Raw genomic sequence first — 19,329 nt, 5'->3', positions numbered from 1 at the left:
AAAACTGTGAGTTAAAATTATTTTTCTGTGAGAAAGATATAAATATTTAAAATTAATCTTTTAACTTATTTAATTTAAGGAGGAAAATTATTTGTTTAAACAACAAACATTTGAATGCCTAGCAATTAAGTCACATTACATGTAACACTACCTGATTTTTAAAAACTAAAATATGTAATAAAAAAATATATATATAAATTTGTTGTTAAACTTTTATTGCGTTACGCCGTTTCCCTGCAGAGCAGTTCATCAGAGACTAAAAAAAGCTGAAAACAAAAGTATACAAAGCAATAAATTGGAAAATAAAAGTACACATATAAAAAAAAATAAAAATTAGATTTAAAATATCATAAAACAACATATTAGTTATAACTCATATTTTAAATTTAATTTTTATTTTATATGTGTACTTTTATTTTCCAATTCATTGCTCTGTACACTTTTGTTTTCAGCTTTTTTTAGCGTCTGATGAACTGCTCTGCAGGGAAACAGCGTAACGGAATAAAAGTTTAACAATAAATTTATATAATTCATATCTCCCCACCAAGGATTGATAACTCTGTCTAGTTCTGTTTTTTACAAAAAAAAAAGAAAATACCTCATTAATGAAAAATATCCTTAGTGACTTATTGTTTAGCAAAATCTCACAAGACTATTATATCAACATTAAAAACCACAAAATGTGGAAAATCATGAAGCTCAAACTAGCAAGAGAATGTGTAAAGAGAGGCTGTTATAAAAAAATTAAAAATTTAATTACGTACTTTATACTTTAAAGGTGGCAATTAAAGTTCTCAACTTAAATAAAATAAAAGGAGATTGATCAATAATAAATTTTCAATTTTATTAAACAAAACAATGTTTCACTTGTTTTAAGACAAGATCTTCAGTTGTTTAAAAATTTTAAACATCTGAAGATCTCTGAACAAAACAAGTGAAACATTGTTTTGTTTAATAAAATTGAAAAATTATTATTGAAAAATCTAACTATGTGATTGCTGTCAGCAAAGTGAATCCATATTCAGCTGTGGGCAACTTTAAACCTGAAAGCACAAAATTTTTCAAAGATGCTTGGAAAACAAACTGCTACAATACAGCAATTAAACTTAAACACAAAGATACATAAAATTCTATACAAACCATTATATTTCATATTTCTTAATTTTTTTAAATTATTGCACTCACTATCACACAACTGTGGATGTTTTTACTACTAGTGATAGGTAAAAGTAAAGTTTAAATTTTTATCAAGCTTTGTGTTAAGTTGTTATGGAAATTTTTTTAAATACTTTTTTTAGTAGTTTAGAAGTAGTTTTAGTTTTATCATTGTTATAAAATAGGGTTGGGCAATTAAAACTCACCAGCGAATTTAAATCTCTGGCTTGCAATGCAAGTTTTAGTATAAAATCATCTTGTACAAAACATAAAGTTGATTATTGATTAAACTTTTTGAATTATGTTTTTATTAACAAGTTCATCACCCAGTAGTAATTATAAAACCATTACTTCAACTTTTAAAAGCAATTTTATTTTAAAAGAGTAGTTTTGATTTTTACAGGGTTCTGCGCGAATTTTTTTTTAATTTAGCCTGACTGAGACCAATTTAGCCTGACATTTTTTCAAAGTAAGGACAATCCCCTTTGTAGTCATTTTAGGTATTGGGGGGGGGGGGGGGGGGGGTGGCTTGATTAGTACTACTATAGTCTCCGAATTCAACCAGCTTTATCTCAAAAATATTTTGAACTTCAAAAGTATGCAGAAAGCAACTCATAGCTTAGTTACAACTCAATAAAATAAGACTAAATTGTGAAAAAGGTGATTGACCCCCCACCCCTATGCCCTTAACATACAAATTCAGTGATAAGTTTTAAAATACGTGTTATATCTAATCTATTACTCGTGTAAAAATTTAGTATATATTACTCAACACAATTTTTCAATTTAACTAAGCACTAAGTAAAATCATTATAAACAGAAGATTTATAATAAAACAACGTGCATTGTTGTGCTTATTAAAATTTAAAATGAAACACTTACAGAAGTATTAAATAATTAAAATATATTTATTATTGTATTTTGACTAATACTTAAAATTGATACATAATTATAAATCCTAAACTCTAAATAAATACAGTGACTGTTGATGTCGTATCAGATTTAAAAAGCTTACACTTTAATTTTAAAAAAACGTTTAAAATTTTGTTCTTGTAAAGAAAAATGAATTGTACCTAAAATTTGTACTCCCACAAAACCTAGTACTTATACTTTAAAGCTAAGTTTTAGTGTTGTGAATATCTCCAATAACTTTAAACAAACAGTAAAGAGTTTTAATCTAAAAAGTATTGGTATAAAGCCTTTAAATTAGAAATTAAACCAGTTCAACCAACTAAGCTCTGAAAAACATAGCTGATGCAAACAGATTCAAACAAACAGATAAGTTGTTGAACTATACTGTAATATTAAAACTGTATTTTTTTATGAATTTTTATAATTATGACATATATAACCTACTGAAAACAAAATAATGAAGGTTCTTAAAAAAATTTAAGGTTTTAAGCATTTATTTTTATAAATACCGACTGATTTTGTCTTTAATAACTATATCTTTATTTAGAAATAAAAACACATTTCAATTTGATCATAAAAAGATTTCTCAACTTTTATTAATCAAAGATTTTCAAGCATTTGAACTGAGAAAAACTGAGATTCTCAAATTTTTAAATAAAAAAACTGATTTAGCCTGACGTTTTTCAACTTTTTTCAAAAAAACTGATTTAGCCTGACGCGCACAAACCCTGCTTTTATTGTAAATTGTTTCAAAATGGTGTAGCCCACTAAAACACGTTTTTTAACAACTCTTGCAGAAGATTTTTTTCTGGGAAATGGCACAGACACAAAAAAGTTGCATCTAAACATCTTTTATATAACTTTTAGTTTGTTGCGAGCTCGCTACGCTGGCAGTGATCACATGATAAAACTACTTGTGTATATTTTTGTTGCAATGTTGGCAATTACTTGCTTTGGGATTGGAGCTTTGTCATTTTCCCACTTTATTTTATTTTCATTATTGAGATCTTGAACTTATGAGTAATTTCGAAAACTTACTAAAGGTTTTTTTTCAGTAATTATTTTTTGTAAACTTAAATAATAAAAAAAGCACAAGGTGTAACTTACTTGCTAAGTTTCTAAGCAACTTTCAGCATTGAAGAGGGGATAGTGAAATGCTTTTCACGAAAAAAATTCATGTAAAACTCTTAAAAAACTATTGCAAACTAAAACAAATTTTATAACATACAAAGTTCTTTTATCTGTTATATTTTTTTCATTTCTTTGTTTATCATTGCAGGGGTTAGAGTTTGAGACTTATATTTTTTAACATAAAAAAATACTGATGTAACTGTACATGGTATAAGTTTCAAAGATTTCATATTTCAGTATTTAATATTAAAGGTTTCTTTCATAAAGAAAACTATGTAGTATTTATAAATAAAATGAAAAACTTTTGTCTAAACACTTTTTTTTTATGGTAAAAAAACATCAGTCTCACACTTTACCCCTTGCAACAATAAACGGTTTTTAGAAAAAAATGAAAGTGTTACATTATAAATAATTTTACCTGCCCCATTAATATTTAACTTTAACTATCCAAAAATAAAAGAAACAAAAACTATTTTCTAAACAAATAAAAAAACCCTTTGTGACACACCATTTGGAGAACACTCACAAGGCTAAAATTCAACACTAAAAACCACAAAATGTGGAAAAATCATGAAGCTCAAATCATCAAGTAAGTGTTCACTGGGGATACAACAATCCAATCATGTGATCACCGCTACCATAGTGAACCCACAATCAGTTGTTGAACAAATGCATTAAACTAGTATTATAATGAATACATTAGCATTAAATAACTATCTTAAAGCTTGATAACTTACTATTCTACTGAAATGTTACTCAGAAAAAATATGTAAAACTTCTCGCAGTGCAAAACGAAAAAGTTCAAAATTTACTTTCCGTAATGTTTACATCAAAGTTACTCATTCAATCGAACTCAAATTTTGTATACGTAATCAGTATGACGTAACGATTCTAGCAAATTTAAAAAAAAAAAAAAATATTCAATTATGACGTCATAATAAAAAAAACTGTGCTTTCCGCAATGTTTACGTCAAAGTTACTTGTTCAATCGAACTCAAATTTTGTATACGTAATCAGTATGACGTAACGATTCTAGCAAATTCAAAATTTTAAAAAAATATTCATTTATGACGTCACAATAAAAAAACTGAGCTTTCCGTAATGTTTACGTCAAAGTTACTCCTTCAATCAAACTCAAATTTTGTATACGTAATCAGTATGACGTAATGATTCTAGCAAATTCAAAATTTTAAAAAAATATTCATTTATGACGTCACAATTCAAAAAACTGTGCTTTCCGTAATGTTTACGTCAAAGTTACTCGTTCAATCAAACACAAATTTTGTATACGTAATCAGTATGACGTAACGATTCTAGCAAATTCAAAATTTTCAAAAAATATTCATTTATGACGTCTCAATTCAAAAAACTGTGCTTTCCGTAATGTTAGCGTCAAGGTTACTCGTTCAATCAAACTCAAATTTCGTATACGTAATCAGTATGACGTAACGATTCTAGCAAATTTAAAATTTTTCAAAAATATTCATTTATGACGTCACAATAAAAAAAACTGTGATTTCCGTAATGTTTACGTCAAAGTTACTCATTCAATCGAACTCAAATTTTGTATACGTAATCAGTATGACGTAACAATTCTAGCAAGTTTAAAATTTAAAAAAAATATTCATTTATGACGTCACAATAAAAAAAACTGAGCTTTCCGTAATGTTTACGTCAAAGTTACTCGTTCAATCGAATGGGTAGGTCTTTTTATGGGTAGTATTTTATGGGCACTATTTTATGTGTAGAATTGCTGCAATCAATTATGCCCATAATTTGATGTGATGTCATTAACATTATGGGTAGTATTTAAATGTTGCTGCAATTAAGTTGCTGGAATTAAATGAAAACTAAAATACTGTCCAGGCCAGACATGTTAAAAAGCTTTGCTTTGTTTACTCGAGCGTGAAATTACTAACTTAAAACAAACCAAAGTTTATACGCTTCAATGCTGAATGACCATAGTAACTATTAGCATTTTACCATCTCTGGTCCAGGCCTTATATAAACATTATGGATAGTTTTTGTAGTTTTAAGTTTATAAACAAACAAATAAAGAATAACTTGTCATAATAAATAAATAGCTTAACAATATCACAATAGTAAACATAATAATATCACAATAACTAAACGCTTTTTTTTATTAAACGAAATTTTATATTAATGCAAAATGATTGATATATAAACGAGTTTTTTCAATTTGAAATTAAAAAAGAATAACAATTAACTGCTATTTATTATATAATGAATTACGAACGAACAATTAATGAACTATTTAAACTAAAAATTGTAACTTATGTATATGAAAAATATTGAGAAAATGAAAATTGTTATACAAAATTTGAAAATAACTGCACGACAAAATAAGTGTCAAAATGATGAAATATTGAATGAAGTAGTTGAAAATCAAAAAAAAAAAGACAAATATAACAATAACTGTTAATGTAATCTTAATTTAAATTTACGCTTAATTTGAATCAAAACTAAATCAAGTACATAAATCGCAAAAAAAATCCTCATTTTTTTGTTTGGCACAACTTTTATGAAACCATCCTGCACAACTAGAACAATCCGTCTTAAATATAGTATCTTAAACAAATATTATATTATCATAAGTTAAAAACTTTACATAAATTTTTTTTTTTTTTTTTGAAGTAGAGATCTCTGTATATAGCTCTTAAAAGTTCAAATTAAATTTAAAATGAAATTTTTGTAAAGTATATCAAGTAATATACACACCCATTCAATTTCTACTGGTTCTTCATCCTCATTCACCTCATCTTCGTTCCCATATATAAAACAAAATGGGGAAAGGAGATGCATTGAGGTATTTGGATGTGCTGGTCCTGTAAGTAAAAATATTTATATTTTGATTTAATATAATGACTTAAAACTAAAAAAACTTATTACCTCCCAATCTGTATATTTTTTCACCAAGTTTTTCTTTCAATCGATTAATAGTTGTATTTCTTTGCTTTTTTCTAGGTAAAACTTCAGTATACTGAAAATACTTTGGTAAATATGTAATAAAATAATATCAAATTTGAACATGTTAAACTACAAAAAATTAATCATTTAAAAACTCTCTAAAATCGCGTTAAACTGTTCTTCTTCTTTAGAGATTGTACTTTTTCGGATTTCGATGTTGATGTTCATATTCTTTTTGAGTCTAGCAAATTGTTTTAATCTATTTATTTGATCTAGTGGAAGTTCTAACTCCGGTACACATTCAATTGGTTGGTTTTGGTTTTTACTATCACCAGAGTTGCATTTCGCTTCCTTAGTCTTTTCAGATCCCAACACAACACTTGAAGAATATTACAGAGCTTGACCATAACTTAATCTCAAGTCTTCTACGTTTAAAATCTTCTTGTTCATAAAAAAGGTTCTCACTTTGTAAGTTTCTTTAAGCAACTTATCCTTCTTAAACTTCCTCCAACCAGTAAGTACAAACTTGACAAACACCACAGATACTTCCTTTGGTTACTGCAAAATAGTAAAAAAAATGTTTCATTAATGACTTTTAAAGTTTCTGAAAAGTTTTCCAAAGTAACTTCTATCTTCGGACGCATTCTTTAAAGTTTTTTGAATTATTTATGTTAATATAATTTTCCAAAACAAATTTTTCAATTAATACTTTGTTTATAAAAACAGTTTGTAAACAGTTTGATATGTCAAAGGTTAACATTTAAAATTTGTAAAAAGTCTGATGCAACAAAACGTTAACATTAAAAATTGTTGTTCTAGGTATTATAAACAAAGCAGGGATAAAAAAAATAAATAGAAATAAAAAATGTTTTTACACTTATTATCTTTAATAACTAAGCCAAACAAAAAGAAAAACTTCGAAAATTTAATTTTATTTTCAGTACTGTTTACAAAATTTTTTCAATAAACTTTAAAGTAATCATTACGGAAAGCAAATTTTAATTTTATTGTGAAGTCATAATAAATTTTTTTTTTAACTTTAAATTTGCTAGAATCGTAACATCATACTGATTACGTATACGAAATTTGAGTTCGATTGAATGAGTAACTTTAACTTAAACATTATGGAAAGCACAGTTTTTTTTATTGTGACGTCATAAATGAATAATTTTAAAAAATTTTAAATTTGCTAGAATCGTTACGTCAGACTGATTACGTATACAAAATTTGAGTTCGATTGAACGAGTAACTTTGACGTAAACATTACGGAAAGCTAAGTTTTTTTTATTGTGACGTCATAAATGAATATTTTTTTAAAATTTTAAATTTGCTAGAATCGTTACGTCATACTGATTACGTATACAAAATTTGAGTTCGATTGAATGAGTAACTTTGACGTAAACATTACGGAAATCACAGTTTTTGAATTGCGACGTCATAAATGAATATTTTTTAAAAATTTTGAATTTGCTAGAATCGTTACGTCATACTGATTACGTGTACAAAATTTGAGTTCGATTGAACGAGTAACTTTGACGTTAACATTACGGAAAGCTCAGTTTTTTTTTTGTGACGTCATAAATGAATTTAAAAAAAAAAATTAAATTGCTAGAATTGTTACATCATACTGATTACGTATACAAAATTTGAGTTCGATTGAACGAGTAACTTTGACGTAAACATTACGGAAAGCTCAGTTTTTTTTATTGTGACGTCATAAATGAATATTTTTTTTAAATTTTAAATTTGCTAGAATTGTTACGTCATACTGATTACGTATACAAAATTTGAGTTCGATTGAATGAGTAACTTTGACGTAAACATTACGGAAATCACAGTTTTTTTTATTGTGACGTCATAAATGAATATTTTTTAAAAATTTTAAATTTGCTAGAATCGTTACGTCATACTGATTACGTATACGAAATTTGAGTTTGATTGAACGAGTAACCTTGACGCTAACATTACGGAAAGCACAGTTTTTTGAATTGAGACGTCATAAATGAATATTTTTTGAAAATATTGAATTTGCTAGAATCGTTACGTCATACTGATTACGTGTACAAAATTTGAGTTCGATTGAACGAGTAACTTTGACGTTAAAATTACGGAAAGCTCAGTTTTTTTTATTGTGACGTCATAAATGAATAAAAAAAATAAATTTCATTTGCTAGAATTGTTACATCATACTGATTACGTATACAAAATTTGAGTTCGATTGAACAAGTAACTTTGACGTAAACATTACGGAAAGCTCAGTTTTTTTTTATTGTGACGTCTTAAATTAATATTTAAAAAAAATTTTTAATTTGCTAGAATCGTCACGTCATACTGATTACGTATACGAAATTTCAGTTCGATTGAATGTGTAACTTTGACGTAAACATTACGGAAAGCACAGATTTTTTTATTGTGACGTCATAAATAAATTAAAAAAAATTTTTTTGAGTTTTCTAGAATCGTTACGTTATACTGATTACGTATACGAAATTTTAGTTAGATTGAATGAATAACTTTGACGTAAACATACATTACGGAAAGCACAATTTTTTTTATTGTGACGTCATAAATGAATATATTATATTCGTTTTAATTTTACTAGAATCCTGACGTCATACTCATATATGTTTAAATTTTTAACTTGATAATTAGATAGTTTAATAATTTTATATAGTATTGAAAACTTTACTGTTGAATATTATAGTTTATTGAACGACAAAAATATAGGACCTGGTCTACGAAAAACCTTTAGGTTATCGACCTGGTGCACGAAAGAACCTTTCGGTCATCGATTTGCTCATCACGGATACCTTTTAAAGTCTTGTCAAGGACTTTTTATTTTTTGCATAATTAGTTTTTCTTTGTGATTAAAGGGTCTGATTTTAAGTGAACGTAGTTCCTCTGATATTTGCTGAGTCAGTATTTTTAAAAGATAAGTCTTTTAAATTCTTTAAATTTTTTACTTTAACCTTTAATTTTAGCCACATATGAAATATTGCACTTTTTCTTCTGCACTTTGAGTGGACTATAGTAATTTTGCACTTTTTGTTCTGCACTTTGAGTAAAATGATGAAATATTGCACTTTTTGCACTTTTTGTTTTGAACTTTTTGTTTTGCACTTCCAAAAGTAGAACATAGAAAAAATTAAATTTCAAAAAAACTATTAAGAAAAAATATAGTTTCTGAAACTTGTATTGGTGGAATTAATTTTATTCTAATAAAAGTAAGAGAAAAAAAAATTATAGTTATGCAATAGCAATTAATATATACAGCTGACAAATAAATTATAACAAAACTGGAAAACATCAAATAAAGAATCATGCACAAACATATCTTACAATTATTTATTGCATACAAACAATTGGCTTCAAATGACAAGTAGCAGCACCACCCCAACAACAGAAAGTCACATTGAAGGAGCACAAAACCATAAAAGGGGGTTTTCAGCTTTTTTTTATAGGGTAACTTCAAAAACATGCAAATAATTCTTTCATAACAAAAACATCATGACATTATTATTAAAAACTATAATAAATTAAAAACTTCATTAAAAGTGAGACAGGGTTTTTTAGACTAAGTCTTTTTTTAAACAGTGTGGCCTATTGGTGTAGGGATTCTAATGTTTTTAAAAACTCTCTTAGTTTTACAAGGTCAAAACCCAGTGGTTAACACATGTAAAAAATATAAATTAATTGATTATCTGGTTGAAACTTAAGTTACTTAAACTTCGAATTCTATGAAATATTACAAAAGCTCTTGCTTATCTTCTTTAAACTGTAATATGTCAGAAAACATGGACAAATAAAACTAAGTAAATATCAAACCACATAGAAATCTTACCACATCATAATAAAGTTTTCATTGTTGGTTTTAGCCCCTACATTACAACCAAGATTTAAATTTTGGAGAAAGTCACATTGAAGGAGCACAAAACCATAAAAGGGGATTTTCAGCTTTTTTCTATAGAGTAGCTTCCATAACATGCAAATGATTTGTTCATACCAAAAAGTGACTATACATTCTTTTATGTTATTTTAAGTTTTAACTATTCTTTTTTTGTTGTATGTTTAGGTAAGGATAAGGGTATAGTATAGAGTTAGGTATAGGATAATATAAATTATACAAAATATATATATAGAAGAAATCCTGTTTTAATGTATCCAAAATAGTTGCGGATTTTCAAAGCTCCCCTTTCTATGTGTATGCACCATGCAGTATGCCCGTTGCCTTATGCCCAAATTTTGTGGTTCTATCTTAAAACATTAAAGTTTAGCTATTACATATTTATACGCATGCTATAAGGAAAGGACCCCTGAGGCCCTGAGGCCCTGACAAATGGTGACCATCCAATCCACCAACACCATTTGTGTTTCGTATAAAATAAAACTCATAAAAAGATTTTTAAAAGGACTTTGTAAAAACTTTTACAACTTGAGTTTAACAACTTAATAAATAAATTTTCAGCAGATATAAATAAATAAACTAAATTACCTTATTCTACTTAATATATAGCCTTAATCAACCTTAATTTCATGTTTTCTGTTTTACAACAAAAATTTTTGAAAGATTCAGAATAGTAAATTCAGTTCTTAAACTACCCAAATACGTTATCAAAATCAATTTAAGGTATAGTACACAAAGAGGTAAAAAACATTTGATAGTAGTTTGGAGTGGTTAACTGCTTTATCTTAAGAAACAAATTTTTTTATTTAAGCGAGTTTCGGTGAAAAAATTGCGTCAAAAAATTTCCTCACTAAAAAATTAGAGCAAAGCTGTTTAAATGAAGTTTTTTTATTTATGATCTAAAGGAAAAGAAATTTAAAAGATTCTATATTTAAGATAAGAAACATAAATATATTATATTTATAAAGTTAATTTAACAAAAAAAGTTAGTTTTGAAGTAACACAAATTCTAAAAAAAAAATCTTTAATTACTGTTTAAATTGATTTATTTTTTTGTAACTTAGTTATTGACTGATTTTATTTTTACTTGTAAACTATTTTTTTTTAATCCAGAAATTATAAAATTAAATTTTAGTTATTACATTTTTAAAGTTGAAATATAGTTAAATATTTTAGTTATACCGTAGAAAATAATAGCTTCTAAATTTCAATTAAAAGCTATATGTATCTTATATTTTTCAATGTTTAAAACATATTACATTTTATTTTTACAAATTACTACAAAAATTGTTATGTTTTACTCTTATATTAAATATGAGAGATCATTAGTAGCTTAAATAGTTCTTGTTCAAATAGAAAAAATATGTTTAAAACAAACACAAAAGTGTATAAAAATTTTTAAGAGTTTTAATAGCAAACAAAACTGTATTTTTGAGAAAAATGCTTTGCAAATTAGTGCACATCTTAAAGAAGTAAGACTAAAAGATTTAAGTAAATATTTAAAGTTTGAGTAATAAAGAAGTTAAAAAAAAAGTTAAACTTGAACGTAAAAGACATTATTTTTATTGTAAGTATTTTTCACATTTAATTTTATATTAATACTTTAATTTAGTATCCATTAGTAAACACAATTTACAATTTGACAATGCACTGTTATTTTCAACAATTAAAAAAAAACTAAGACTATTAAAAGTGGAATTTATAACTTAAAGAAAAATTTAATTAAATTTTTTTCAACTAAATAATCACTATATGTTTTACTCATAATTTGTTTTCTTAATTTCATTTATAATTACAATCAAATTAAGTATTTGAAGATGTTACTAAAATTTCTTTAAACATTTAAAGTTTGATAACCTCTGAAGATCATAATATCAACTTTAATTCATTTAATTAAAATATCATTAAAATATAAGCATTCAATAAGTATTAGTTTATCTAAACTTAAAGCACTTTAAACTTACTTAATATGTCAAGCATTAGTAAATTTAATGAAAGCATTATTTTTTTGGTTTTTATACTGCATTCCTTAAAGATTTCATATACTCTATAGCAGTGCTTCTGAAATGGGGTTCCGCGGAACCCTAGGGTTCCGCGATGCCTCTCAGGGGTTCCGCAAAGCCTTTCGAAATTAAAAAGAAAGAAAAAAAACATAAATCATAAAACTTCAAAAACAATGGAACACATAAAATGGAAAACATATATAATTATAGCATTCATTGATCTGCTTAGTGTCTAACTAGCGGTGGGACTTTTAATGGGTATTCATTATTAATAGGTGTCCTGGTTGCCCAAATTTTTTGAATTTCTATTTTTAGTGAAGTCATGAAAATACTGGTATTATCACTAAAGCAAACAATGTAGGAGCAATCAAAACAAATTCTAAATGTTTACACAACAAAACTAAATAACAAATCTTTTTTAGAAACTTATTTCTGGTATATTATATTGTTCCAAATGCTGTAAAAATGTTTAAAAAGATGTCTATTACCTTGATTTAAAATTTAATATGTATAAAAGCTTACTTTTTACTTAAAAAATGCTACTATAATTTAAAAAAAATCTGGCCAGGCCTATAAAATTTTAACAGATATTGAATTTTAAATAGTTTTTTTTAAACTTACATGATAAAAAATGATACTCTAATTTTTAAAAGTTCTGGCCAGGTCTTTAAAATTTTAACAGAAATTGAATTTGAAACAATTTTTTAAATTTACATAATAAAAATGTTTAAATGTCTGTGTGTTAGCAAAGTTTTAAAGTTTGTTATTTAAGTAATTGCTTTTTCTGTTTAATTATTATAACTCGATGATATTTTTTTTGATTATCATTTATAAAAAAAACTTCTGTTGAAGTAATAAAATGTATCGAAAATTATTTCATCAGCAAGGGTTTAGAGTGGAATAAATGTGTCGGCATTTGTACTGACGGTGCAGCGTCTATGACTGGGTCCAAAAATGGTGTAGTGAGGAAAATGAAGGATAAAGCAGTTGAAGCTAAATAAATACATTGTTTTTTACATATAGAAAATTTGGCAACAAAACATCTTCCTTCTTGTTTACAAGAAGTTCTCTCAGCGTCGTTAATTTTATAAATAAAAGTGACACAAAGGCCAGATGTCTCAAAGACCTATAAGAAAGTTTAGATGCTGACCATCTGCGACTTCTTAATCACAACGAAGATCGCTGGCTGTCGAAGAGGCGGACACTGGTTCGTCTTGTTGAATTAAAGAAGCAGGTGTTCATCTTTCTTAAAGATTAAGGCTCAGAATTAGTGAAGTTCTTTGAAGATGATGTTTTTTTTTGGCCAGGCTAGCTTATCTCACCGATATTTTCGAAGAATTGAACGCTTTGAACTTAAGCATGCAAGGGAAGCAAAATTCCAGTTTTGCCATGACAGACAAGAATGAGGCGTTAAAAAATAGAAATAATTTTTGGAAGAAAAAGGTTAGCAATGGTAATTTTGCGATGTTTCACCGGTTTGATGAGGCCCAAGAAAAATGCATAAAATTCAACTTCTCTGACGAAATATACAACCACCTTGATCTTTTGTCTATAAGGTTTCAACATTATTTTCCTGAAGATGTTCGCATCGGAAATTTATGGATTTTGAATCCTTTTATGTGTGATATTGCTTCAGAAGAAGTGAATCTTCCTACAAATACAGAAAACGAATTGCTGCAACTATCTGAAGATAGAAATTTAAAATTGAGTTTCAAAGGGAAGGAGCTTTTAGATTTTTGGATATGTGCAATTTCAGAGTACCCCGTCTTAGCAAAGCGTGCAATAAAATTTCTTTTATCATTAATCTTTGCGAGTCCGGCTTTTCGCATGTAAGAAACATTAAAACATAGCAAAGGAACTGTATGCTGACTCCAACCTTATCTGCCTGTCTCCGTCTCAGTCTATCCAAAATCCAGCAGCGCATTGTCATGCTTGTTGCTAAGAGACAAGTTCAAGTTTCGCACTAAATGTTTTTTATTTATTTTTCGTTAAGCATCTTACCCGTTTATTACGGTAATCTGTGAACTTGATTAGGTTTATGTTCATTTCGTTGTTGTTTGTAGCTCTCATTTTGTTTTTATTATGCAAGGAAAGATTTTTATGACGTTGCGATTAATCATGTTTGTTTTCGTTTATTTATTATAGAATCATAAAATACCTATTGCCTCTGGCGCACTTTGAGTTTGACTCGGCTTAATACTATTACAATTGGTATGATTTCTAACAATGATATAGTTTTGCTAAAAAAATCGTTTTTCACTGAAATTCTTTTGCTTTTGCAGGAAATATTATATTAAACATTTTATGTAAAATTAAATTAGGGGTTCCACGGAAAAGTTGAACTTTGGAAAAGGGTTCCGCCACTAGAAAAAGGTTCAGAAGCACTGCTCTATAGAAATTAAACATTTCTAGTGGCATATTTTCTACAAATTTTGTTTGCTAAAAAAAATATAATTCATTTTTGTATTCAGAAATAGTACCTATAATATAGCAACTCTTTTTATAGTTCTTTGATTTAAAACAATAACTATAATAAATAAGTTATTTAATAACTTTTATTTTTATATTTTGTGTTTTTTAAGCCTCATGTTATACGCTAAACGTGTTTTTAGGCTTGTTGTTGAAATAAAATATTTAAGAATCTCATAAAGTAATTATTAACATCAATATAAAAATTAAAATACTAAGTTAGAATACAAAAATATGTTTTTACTAGTTTTATCAACCACAACAGGTTTAGAAATTGATACAAATTACCAGGTAAGTTTTACTAATTGAAACAAAAAAATTGTCTACACCATAAGGATCAAATATAATAACAATTAAATTGTCAGTTACCAAACTAGATGAATGGTTTTTGTCGGATACTGTTTAGTAAACAATTTAGTTAAAACATTTAAGGTAAACTAATTCGTCAGCTAAAGTCTTATACCAAAATACTATTCACTCGTTTATCTTCACTTTGATTTAAAAATTTTTAATGTCTATAAGCACTATTTGCGAGAGTAAAATACACTCTTTTTTTATTTCCGTATAAATTTGATTACACTAGGCTAAAATATTTTTCAATTTTGTATGTTTACACGTTAAAGTTATTCCTATAATTTTTTTTTTTTAATTCAAAAAAGTATATATAGTGCAAAAATTTGATTATAAAAAATGTTTTTACTTTTGAATTTCAGACATTCAGATGATTTAGCTAGAAAATTTTACTTGAAAAATACTTTTAAAAATTTTTACAACAATACCTTGGTTTCAACAAATTACAAAAAACGTGACTTAATATTTAAAATAAGTTAGTTAGACTTAATACTATTATGTTTCATATGTTATTTACGTTTCTTAAAGTATTCGCTACAACAGTTTTTTTTATCAGTTAAAAACGATAAGTGTTTAAGATTTTGTTGAAGAAAAAACCACAATAAAGATTAACGTATTCAATGGTACTATTTAACTTATAATATGAAAAAAGTCACTAAGTTTCATAAAAAAAAACAGATACTTTAATCTTAAAAAAAACTATATTGTATAAAGCATTAAAAGTAGATATTGTCTTTTTACTTAAGCTAATATGAAAACTAAACAATGATAACAAAAATTTTACAAGTAAAAAGCACATAGAAGTTATCACGTAATTTATTAATAATATTATTAAAAAATAAAATAGTTTTTCTTTTATTCTAACCAGGTAAATATATAATTTCAAACTAATAAAGAAAATTCACAGATTAATCTTTATAATGTTAATAAACTATAAAAAAAAAAAAAATTGAAAAATATATCAAAAAAAGTCTTGAATGTTCATAACACTTTATACGATCCGAAACTATGTGTTAATTTAAATTCTTTTTATGTGCAAGAGATTTATTTTTTAAATTTCATTGGGTTTAGTAAAACCCTAAAAACTAATATAAAAACGTCTTGCATGGTAAAAAACAGTTTTTAAATTTTTACAATAAACAATCAACGTGTTGTACCCTAGCTTTTATTTTGAAATTTTCACCGTTTCTAGTAAACCGAATATTCTATCATTTTTTTTATTTTCTAACATATGGTTTATATTTAAATGGACAAATAGCAAAATTATTTATTTTATAAAAAATATTTTAATCTTGCTTGCTGACGAGTTTTGAAAGTACTCCAAGCACTAATAGTAAGTATGTAACAAAAACTTTGGAAATTTATATATATATATGTTTATTTATTTTATAAAACCTTAATATATCGTTATATTTTCTTTTTTGAATGTATTTAATTGAGCAGATCTATAAGTCCCATTGATTTTAGATCAAAAAGTTACTAATAATTTCTATTATTAAAATTCTAAAGAGCAAAGTAAACATTTTAATATTTAAAACTTTTCTCATAGCAACTCTAAACTAGCTAAAAAAGCAAGTTATAGCAGAGTGTTTCTAAGCTAATGAATTAAAACAAAAACTTTTTTTTATATAAAAAAGTACATGTTGCTAAGATTTGCAGAGACGTACCAAGCTACATGTCTGGTCTAAAAAGTTATAATATACATAAGATGTAAGTTTCAGGCGGTGTGCCGATTGAAATAGTTGGAATACTTATAGTTATTATTCAGCAACAGAGTTTGTTTATTGGCGAAAATATGGGTGTTACGTCACAAAGTAAGTCTCAGCACAGTTAACATTAGCTTCTCAGTTACATGAGAGATCGCAAAAAGCAGGTTGGCTAAAAATTCCTGGAATCCGGGAAAAACCTAGAATTTGACAATTTAGGCCAAAAAAAAAACCTGGAATTTGAGAAGCTTTGAAAAAAACCTGGTAGCACCTAGAATTTTTAAGAGAAATTACTAAAAAACCTAGTAAAACCTAAAATTTAAAACATTTTTTATATGTTAAGTCAGGGGTCGGAAACACGTGGCCCTCGAAGAATAAATCTGCGGCTCGCGAGCATGTTGATCTTGCACATATATTTTTACAATTTTGTTCTGAAAAATTGAACTAATTCATTGTTCTTAAACTTTATTTATTGTTTATTGTATTAAATATTCACATTTTGATTTAATTTATACTACATAAGATTGTCAAAAATTTAGGATAGTTAAACATTTTCAAAGAGCTAGCATACCTCAAACTAGTTTTTTTTTTTGAAAATCTTTCTAGCTAAAAACTTTTATATTGCAAATTTAAAGCTAGTTTGGATAATAGCCACAAATTTAACAAAATTTGAAATAATTTAAATCCTCTATCAAAGTAGTAAAGTACTTATGTAATCACAATAATAGTAATTGTAACAATACTAACTAGCATTATTAATTTTAATTAGCCTTCATGAATTTTAATTTTCAAGTACTCAATTTAGATTACTTAAGTTAAATTTCTTGTCTCAAAATGAGGCCCCGTTTGAAAAATAAACAGCTTTTTGGAAAGTTTAAACATTAATCGTTGAAGGAAACCTAATTTCTTGTAATAAAAGTGACTTTTTTTGTTTATTTATTTTAGTTTTTAATTTGAAAGACTTGAGTTTTATCAAGTTACTAAACATTATTAATTCAAATAGTTTCAAAATTTAGCACTAAATTTCAACTTTTTACCAACAATAAAGTTTACCATAAAATAAAATTAAATTTATTTACATAGCAGGGGCGTGTCTAGACTTTTTTTAAAGAGGGTTCACAATTTTTTTGTTCTTAATTTGCCGATTAAGTAAGCATTTCTTAGGTATGCACTGCCAATTAAGTACGCAATATTTAGCCGAAAAACTCTGTGTTTAAAATGCTTTTTTTCTAGTTAGAAATTTGAAAAAACATATAAGTAGTAATAGAAAAATATCATATTTTATTATTTATTATACTGTATTAAATTTAGATAAATTAAAACTATAACAACCAGAAAAAAGTTATTAACTTACAAATTGCATATCAAAATTCAAATCTGTTATTTAAAACAAAAATATTACAGACATAACTAACTTACTCTATAGAAAATTAACTTTTTTATAAAAAAACTATATTATAAAATAATTAACACTAGAATGAATTTTTATAAACTGAATTTCAATTTAGAATTAAGTATTAGTATAGATGAAGTTGTTTCAAGTTAATCATGTGTCGGCTTAAACAAACACGACATTGAAAATCTTTTTTGTCATTATGTATTTATTATGTTTTGAACTATATTAAACGATTTTTAATCCTTAGAATAAATTGCTAAAATTGCTTTTTACTCATTTTTAGTTTATTTGTTATTACTTAATATAAATTATACTAAAACTAAGTTATTGATATAAGGTTTTACAACTTTTGGTGTAATAACTTAAAATATTTTTTTGGTAGCTATAATATATTGAACATTTTGATTAAGTAAGTACTGCAAAAATAACTGAAATATTAAAATAGATCTTTTAAGTTCAAGTTTGCTTTTTTATGAAACTAAAAATAATAAAAAATAGCTTTAGTAAAATCGATAAATTTTTTACAACTTTAACATTTATAATAAGCTTTACATGCCATTTAAGCAACCTTTTTTGTTGTTGTGCAAACTTAAACTGTTTAGTTACTCATGTTTAGTTTGAGTTGCATAAGGTTGAGTTGCATGTTGTTTGTACATCTTGCACAAGTAGCAAGGCTTTTTGCATTGGCACTGATGAACCTAAAGTGACCTGGATTTTTTTAGTTCTTCGTACGCTTTAGAAGAATGATAAAGTGGCCAACAGTTTGACGGTCCTTATTACTATTGTATAATATTATTTTACATATTATATTTAAAATATAATGGTTGACTTATTTAACTTATTAACACACTTTTATATAAAAAATCTTACAATCAAAAATACACCAAACGAACTCTATGCACATCTAAACGACTGAAATTTCCATCAAATTTTCACATTTAATTGTTATACAAATTCAAAGTTTTTATTCAGAACAAACAAGAACTCTACTTTCATTTTCAGACTCTTACTACTCGTGGGTCGCGGTGACAGGCAGGTTTCCCGAGCACGCCCCCGTTCCCAGCTGGGCCGAGTGCAAAACTTACAGCCTCGAGCGCCTCATCATCGACAAAACGTTCTCCTTCGACCGTGAGTTTTTACACTTGGCGTTCCTAGTTTCGAGGTGGCGCAGTTTGTTGCGCTTGAAACGGAAGCCACTGTTGCATGAAATTTTTGTACAAAAAGTAAACTTTAAAAAGCAACTTTTTTTAAACTGCCCCAAACTGTCACTGCCTGAACCACTTTCACTTGAAAACTTTCAATTGCAGCTTGCGAGCCGCCAGAACTGCACAACGGAGTTTACGGCGATTCGCATTCGAAGGAAGTTTACACGGA

Source organism: Thalia democratica, chromosome 4, assembly GCF_965202585.1.
Source record: "Thalia democratica chromosome 4, ktThaDemo2.hap1.1, whole genome shotgun sequence".
Taxonomy (NCBI): Eukaryota; Metazoa; Chordata; class Thaliacea; order Salpida; family Salpidae; genus Thalia; species Thalia democratica.
The sequence above is the reverse complement of the archived record's forward strand: the minus strand, read 5'-3'. Positions refer to the sequence as shown.